The sequence below is a fragment of the Piliocolobus tephrosceles genome, chromosome 7 (assembly GCF_002776525.5).
Source record: "Piliocolobus tephrosceles isolate RC106 chromosome 7, ASM277652v3, whole genome shotgun sequence".
In the NCBI taxonomy this organism is placed as follows: domain Eukaryota; kingdom Metazoa; phylum Chordata; class Mammalia; order Primates; family Cercopithecidae; genus Piliocolobus; species Piliocolobus tephrosceles.
In genome coordinates, this window is record NC_045440.1 from 81,800,713 (window position 1) to 81,809,409 (window position 8,697).

Below are 8,697 nucleotides of genomic sequence, written 5' to 3' on the forward strand. Positions count from 1 at the left end.
CGGCCGAGCCCGCGCGCGCCTCTCCCGGCCCGCTGCGCCCGCGCGCTCCGGGCCTACAGCTGCCGTGCCTCGGCGCGAGCTGTTTGTGTTGTGTGTTTTCCACCACCGCCCCCCTCTTCGCGAGCCATTCCTCACAACCCTCCGGTCCCCACGCTCAGACAAAACCCGGACTGGATTTTTTTTTCCCCCTTACCCACAGTCTCCGAAAGTCTGGCGCTTCGAAGCAGTTGGCCCTGACACCAGGGCAAATGCTTAACCGCAGCCCATTCTTCCCTCCGGAGGGAGGGGAGTAGACTTCGCTGGAAGTAAGGTTGTCGGTCAAAGTTAGACTTTGAACGTAGAGATTTGCTACAAGTCATTTTAATGGTCACTGATGTGCATGGCAGCTGCTCCTGAGTTTGTGTGAAATCAAGGAAGGGGTATCAATCCGAGGTTTGGGATGAATTCCTAATAATCATCAAAGTCGCTTAGATTTTCGAAATACTGTTTCATGAGCGATTGTCTACCAGTCTCACACTCTGAACGCACCACTCTAGGCCTTGCAATTGAGCTGCCCTGGCTTTGTGCTGAGTGTGTAGGTCTTTCAGCTTGTACTCCTGCTATTCTACCTTGAGTGCCTGATTATAATGGCTGAATTCCAAGAAGCTTTCTGCTTGCACTGTCTGATCTGTAGACTCTATTCTGGCATTGTTCAGGATTTTGAAGAAACAAATGGGTGGGGGTTCAAGATCATTTGAGTTAGTTACTTAAGAAATTAATAGGAAGTAAGACCAAATCTGGAAATCAAGCACGTAACGTGACTAATTTTGCCATTTTCTGACAATTTTTAGGTGTGACAAAGAAAATATATTTGCTATTTGTTTGGGGTTAGGCTATGTAGTAAGTCGTATTTCTTTTTTTATTATTTAAATTTTATTTATTTATTTATTTTTATCGAGATGGAGTTTCACTCTTGTTGCCCAGGCTGGAGTGTAATGGCACAGTCTTGGCTCACTGTAACCTCCGCCTCCTGGGTTCAAGCAATTCTCCTGCCTCAGCCTCCTAAGTAGCTGGGATTACAGGCGCGCGCCACCATGCCCAGCTAATTTTGTATTTTTCGTAGAGACGGGGTTTCACCATGTTGGCCAGGCTCGTCTCGAACTTCTGACCTCGGGTGATCCGCCTGCCTCGGCCTCCCAACGTGCTTGGATTACAGGCGTGAGCCACCGCGCCCGGCCATAAGTCGTGTTTCTTACATTCAAGTCATACCCCCAATTCCATTCCTCTAGAGGAGGACTGGGGAGAATCTTAACGCATCAAATACCCTGGTAAGCGCCTCCATGGGGCCAGAATAAAAGGTGTATTGGCCTTCCGCTAATTATTGTTGGACATTTAACATCGTATGCTCTGTTAGATACTTAGAGGGGGTTCATTAAATGCTCACTTATGGTGTCTTCCAACTGTTGAACAGGGATGATGACAAAGATTCTAAAATGAACTTTTTGTTCTCCCTGAATCAGATTAGCTTCCTGATGTACCTATTTCAGGTGATGACACTCTCATTATAATCATTTGAGCCCAAAATAGCGGTATCATTTTAACTCCCTTCTCTACCTTATCCCTAGAGGCAATTGCCCACAAGTCCAACCCATTGTTCTTTCTGAAATGCGTTTTGAATCCACCCCTTCCTTTCCATTCCCAAAGCTCTTCTAGCATTTTGTGACTTCAAAAGTGAAAGTTTCTAACAGTTCCACACACCCATTTTCTCACCCACACACCCTCCCTTTCCCTCCTCAGACACCAACACCAGATTTATGTTTCGCAAACCCCATTTAGATCACACAATTTTCTTGTTGGACTTCATATTTGTAAATATTCTGTTCAGGAATTCAGAGAGAAGAAAACAGAACATTAAGAGATGGGTGTGTCTGATCAAAGCACAGAATAGCAGGAACCAGCCAAAAAGTTAATAATCAGTATCAGCTAGAGTGTGCAAAGAATGAAGAAAGGTCATCAAGGTAGTTTCATCCCAATTGGAAGAAATTTAGCTTCGTTGATTTGGGAGATGATTTTAGAGTGAGGCAGCAGGGTCTTTCTCTGGCCATGGAAAGGAAAGATCAGGGGCAAGGGGTGGGCAGACAGGTATGGAGAAGGAGGTGGAGGAGAACAAAGGTGTGAGGCAAGCTGGCTAGTAGTTAGGCACATGGTCTCAGTAGCACCTGTGTCCGAATCCGGACTGTGGAACTTGCCAGCTTTACTTTGACTCATCCTCTTTCTGTGCCCGTTTCCTTATCTGTGAAATGGGGATCATAGTAGTAAAGTTGTTTTGCCGATTAATGAGTTAATAAATGCAATCAGCTTTCAAGAGTGCCTGAGACAAGCTAGGGTTTATATGAGGGCTTATCATACTAAACATTGTCATGGTAGGTAAACAAGGTGGCTTGGGATACTATCAGAGAATAATAAGGTGGCTCTCTTTTAAGTAAGCTCAGTAATGTCAGTAACTAGCAAAATGTGCTTTTAAAGACCAACAACTTCTTGTCAGAGGACCATGGTCAGGCCAAGGATATAGCTTTTGTGTCTAAAATTGCTATAGATGAAAGAAAGTAAATGTTTTCTTGAGAACCTAGAGAAAATACAGAGTTAAATGAATCGGTGATTGGCATTTGTGACTTACTGGAAGATGATACACTATTATACATTCTTTTAAAATTGCTGTATATGCTTTGAAATCAGCTTATTGTTTCTCTTAGGCCACTTCAATAGACCACATACACATCCATTCCATGGCCCCACATTGCTGGAAAGGCTGCCTCTGAATGGGGGGAAAAAAAGAGCTGGCATTGGTTTTCAAACCATTAAATGAAGGCTAATGTCACAAAAGAGGTTTCACCCAAGCTGGGCTCTGAGGGATGAGAAAGATCTGTTCAGGCAAGGAGAGCAGCATTGTCTAGGCAAGTGCAATCCACTGAAGACCACCCTCATTAAATCAGAGGACATTTAGTGGGAATAAAATAAAATTACCTAATTCGTTAGGAATCAAGAAAAGATCTCATGATATGGGCACATGACACACTACATGCATACTCAGAAGTCAAAAAATACCTCATGATGCCAAGCAAGTGGGGAAGAGTCATTGCTGCTTCTTTCCCCCACATTCACTAAGTGTAACACATTTTTTTCTTCCAAAACTGGGAGCACTTGTCACTCAGGATGAGAAAGTGTGCCTCTGAGCCATGGGGTAAAGAAGGAGCCCCTCCAGGACAGCTGGATTGAACACATCCTCATCTAAAACATTTCATCGTTCATTCTGCGTGGATTTACTGAGTCCTGACAAGTTCCAGGTCTTGTTCTTGGTGCTGGTGTGCAGCAGTGAACAAAATAACCCTCCCTGGGGGAGGGAGCAGACAACAATCAAAGAAAATAAGTGAACAATATGATTTTGTGGAGGCAGTAAGTGACTATGTGAAAAAGTAAGAGAAAAATAAAGCAAAGGAGGGGTGGAAAGTGCTGGAGGTTTAGTATAAAGAAATGTGCATTTCAAAGTGCATTTCTTTATATTAAAACAGACATAAGAATAGCATGAAGTTTATTGTGAACTTTGAATGAAAACTCTCAGCTGTGGACTCTGTCTTCTTCTCGCAGATAGAATCCATTCTCCCCTACTGTCTGCATGCTTTGGTCGAATAGTTTGAGAAGCACTGGTGAGGGAGAACAAGAGTAGGCTTTGGAGTGAACATCACTCCCTAACCACATAGTAGCTGGCTGGCTCCTGTCTGGTTTCTTCAGATCCTCAGTGATTCTTAAATCTTTGAGTTCTGAGCCCTAAAGATACCTAAAGCATTTTTTTTTTTTTACATGTAACGAAAAGAAAGAAAGAGAGAGGGGGGGGAGAGAGGAGAGAGAGAGAGAGAAAGGAGGGAGGGAGGGAATCAGACTCAATTTGACATTATGTTCAGTTATTTTAAAATTCAAGATTCAGCAAAATAATCATGTTTCCAAAATCATGAGGTGTAACCATAGCCAGAACAAAACATATAACAAATTTGTACCCACTAATGGTGGTTCTTTTTTGTCCTTGTGAAACTTTAATAGTTGGATTTGTTGAGATTAGTAGCTCCTTTTAAAAATTATTTTAAAAGTAAAAGTAAAATTTTGCCCTTTAAAAAGGTTATGAAAGTAAGATTAGCTTAGTTTTTCCACAGTTCTGGGAAACTTAAAAATGATTTCATTTGATGACTGTCATCCCACCGTATGAAAAATAGATTAAGGTTAAGAGAATCACTCGTCTATTACAACCTTCAGGCTGAAAGCCTGTCTAAGTCAAGCATAACCTCCACCCAGATAAATGTTTCTTCCATGAGCAATTAACTTAAACTCTCTTTCAAAACACACAGTACTTTCAAAATACTAGTTCCTTACAATACCTTTCAAAGACATAGGTGTTTTTTTAGTGAGTGTTAAAATGATAGCATTGCCTTCTTTTTTATGTAACACAATTTACTATTTAAGTAGGTACGATTTAGTCTTTGTTGTTTCCTGATCAGTTTAGTCATCTCATATTGGCACTTGAGAGGCAATAAATAGAACGCTGACTGAGATTCCAGAGATTTGAGTTGAATCATACTATGGGGATTACTAGCCATGGAACACTAGTTAAGTCCCCGGATCTCTGCAGAGTTCACAACTCAAATATGAATGAGTTGTGCTCCCCAAGGAGCTCTCTCATTTTAACTCCTGAGTTCCATGATATAAAATGTCAACTTGAAGTCTGTTTTAAGATTAAGCCAAATACCCATTATTAAAATCCACAAATGGAGTCTAGTGTGTATGTTAAGAAATGCATGTCAATTTTTTTTTTTTTTTTTTTAGATAGGGTCTCACTCTGTTGCCCAGGCTGGAGTACAGTGGCTCAATCACAGATCACTGCAACCTCTACCTCCTAGGCTGAAGCTATCCTCCCACCTCAGCCTCCAGAGTAACTGTGACCACAGGCATGCAACACCATGCTCAGCTAGTTTTGGGGGGGTTTGTTTGTATTTTTAGTAGAGGCAGGGTTTCACCATGTTGTTCAGGCTGGTCTCAAACTTCTGGGCTCAAATGATCCACCCACCTTGGCCTCTCAAAGTGCTGGAACTGGGTGTCTCTTTTAAGCCAGTTCTAGGTGCTGTCTGTATCTTAGGACTGCCATCTCTGTTCCTAACAACATCACCCTTAATTTCATGAGCCTTCCCTGCTTTGTTGGGAATACAGCAATTATAAAATTATGCATTTTCTTGCTACCTTCTTATTTTGCTAGTTCTTTCTTCAGTAATAAGATGCCTAACAGCCATGAACCAAGTAGTTTCTATGTTTTATTATTTGTATTAACCTCCCTTTCCACAAACTGATAATTGTTCAATCTAAGATATATAATTATTTCCTACTTATGGTATTTTCATATCTCTGAGGCTTTTCTCGCCATCTTCCTTTTCTTACAGCTTTTTTTATGCAGGACCCTTCTGGTGTCAGTAACTGCAATCCTACTCACACTAAAGAAAAAAAACAGGGCAGAAGAGGAATTTATCAGCTTGGGTAATTCAAGCACACATGAACCTGAGCTTGGGAAAATTAGGTGTGGGGCCTTAAGTGATGCATGGTCCTCTGTCTTTTTGTCTCTCTCTCTCTCTCTCTGAGTGTGTGTGACACTTATTTCATTATCTGGCTGACTAGAACCAGATCCACAGGCAGCTCTGGCCACACACTTGTCCACCTTGTGAGCAGGTGCAGGGGAACTCTTTGCTAAGTGCATCAGCTGGAAAAATCCCAGCGAATGATTTTTGGATGGCCAAGTCCAAATCATGAGCAGACACTTGTGGCCAAGGGTGGATGGCCATGATGGATGGCCTGCACCAAACCATGTAGTTAAAGAGAAAAAGAGTGATTACTGTATCGAGCAGAAAAAGGCCACCATATGTTATAAATATAACCAATACTATCACAAATCTGAAACATACAAACTTGTAGAAAGGATAAAAATCACGTCTAACCTCCCTACCCAAAGATAACCCCTGTAATTGTTTTTGGTATATTTATTTTCATTTCTTTTCTATGCATCATCCTTTTTGTCTCACATTATTTTTCCACCTAATTTTATAATGAGAGATTTTCTTTCACACATGGTGGTATATAACTTGTAGATGTTTATGGAGCTAGTAGGGTAAAAATAAATCATAAAAATATTAGCAGAATATATGCATGAATATTTTTATAACCTCTAGGGAATGATAGCCATTTTAGACTTGATACCAAGTCAGGGCCCTAGCACAAAGGTGATACATGATCACAAAAAACTTGTAGACTTTTTCACAAAAGACACCATTAAAAAGTTTTAAAGTAAGTGAAAGATAGAAAATATTATCAACATAAAATCAAGAATTAATATGCAGCAAAATGCAAATAATTCAGTGTTATTAAAACACTTAGATATAATATTTGCTTATCAGGCTTGTAAAAATTCTAAAGCTTTCATACTATTCAGGGTTACTGAGACTATGAGTATGCTATTGTATGTATCCATCACATGGCTGTATTCTGCTGCAGGATCTGTCATGCTTCTCAAAGACTTAGGTTTTGTTTTAGTGAGTGTTAAATGGTAGCTTTGCTTTCTTTTTTATGTAACACATATTAACTATTTCAGTGTGTGCAATGCAGTTGCCAGTTGAAACTGGCAATTCCATTTCCAGTTATTCATTGTAGAGGAACACTGTGCCTAGTGGCACAAAGGAATACACAGAGGATACTTATTGCAGCACTGGTTTTAATAGCAAAATATTGAAAACAGCATAAATATTCATCAAAATGAGAATGGTTTAAAAAGAAGTCTTTGATCACGTAGGAACCACTATGCAGCCACTACAAAGAGGGAAGTCGCTGTGTACTAAAAGAGAAAGGAGGAAAGGACGCATATATTTTTAAGTGAAAAGAACAAGCTATAAAATACTTTTTTTTTTTTTTTTTTGAGACGGAGTCTCGCTCTGTCGCCCAGGCTGGAGTGCAGTGGCTGGATCTCAGCTCACTGCAAGCTCCGCCTCCCGGGTTTACGCCATTCTCCTGCCTCAGCCTCCCGAGTAGCTGGGACTACAGGCGCCCGCCTCCTCGCCTGGCTAGTTTTTTGTATTTTTTAGTAGAGACGGGGTTTCACCGTGTTCGCCAGGATGGTCTCGATCTCCTGACCTCGTGATCCACCACATGATCTCATTCGTATGTAAAACATCCTACAAAATATGCTACATACATCTATTAATACATAGTGTCATTTCAGATGGATACGGGGAAGTCTCTATAGGATACCTGCTAACCTCTAGGGAGGGGAACAGCCTTCAGGGAGGAGGCAAAGGAAGTCTCCCATTGTCCCTATTTTTTGCCTTGTTAAAAAGAATGGGCGGGGCGCAGTGGCTCATGCCTGCAATCCCAGCACTTTGGGAGGCCGAGGTGGGCAGATCACCTGAGATTAGGAGTTCAGGACCAGCCTGGCCAACAAGGCAAAATCCCATCTCTACCAAAAATTAGCTGGGCATGGTGGTGGGCACCTGTAATCCCAGTTATTCAGGAGGCTAAGGCAGGAGGATCACTTAAACCCAGGTGGTAGAGGTTGCAGTGAGCTGAGACAGTGCCAGTTCTGTCCAGCCTGGGCAACAGACTGAGTCTCTGTCTCAAAAATAATAACAGTAAGAAAGAATGTATTCAAATATTACAGTTAATTTAAAAATAAAGAGTAAAAACTCTTCATAGCAAAATTCTTACTGCAGAATATTGTGTCAAGCTGTGCAATGATTTCACCACATCTTGCTATGTAATATAGTGCTGCCAGCCTTTGTACAGAAAGTATTATACAACTTTTGGATTCTTTCCTTAGGATCAGTGCCAGAAGTAGAATCAGTTGGTCAAACAGTATGCACATTTTCTCGATACGTTTGACTAGATGGCTTAATGAAAGAGTTTGCTGCAGTGTGCACTCTGAAAACCACAAGAAAGTGGCTGGCATCCTGCGTGCTCTCTTACTTTAATCATGTCTCATTTTTTCCATCATTCTCTCCCTTGCCACTTTGACAAATGTTCCATCAAATTTTATTTTGTTTTAATTTATGTCTTTGATCATTAATGAAAAAAAATAGTTTCCCGTGTGTTCAAGTTTTGCTTCCCCTTCTGCACATTATTTTCTTATCCTTTGCCCATAACTCTGATAGAATCAGAGTTTTTCATATACACTTGTATGAGCCCTTGACATTAAAAACCCTATTGCCACGTTTTCTGCAAGTACTTCTCTTTGTTGTTAAATTTCTTCACATTTTCTTCTCTAAATCTTTAGATTTACCTATGGGCCTTTCTTTTCCTTTCTTCATTGAACTTATTTACAAATTGTTCCTGTTTCCCACCAATGTTTGTACTAAAGACCTCTGCTAGACTTCATCCATTATCATTTACCATCAATTTCTATTTCCTTTTATAAATTTACCTGCAGCAAGGCTTCATTTCAACAACTATTTTTTTACGTGCTTATGTCACATCATAATTTCTTTATACTACAGTGATGTGCTATTGCTGGGAAGAATTCTTAAAATTTAGTTTGCAGATTTGATTCTCATTTGCTTAGTTATTACTTACATGCCTTTCTTTCTGTATTTTAGTTAATAACCCTTAGTTAATCCTTCTTTCCTAATATAAATATTTCTAGGC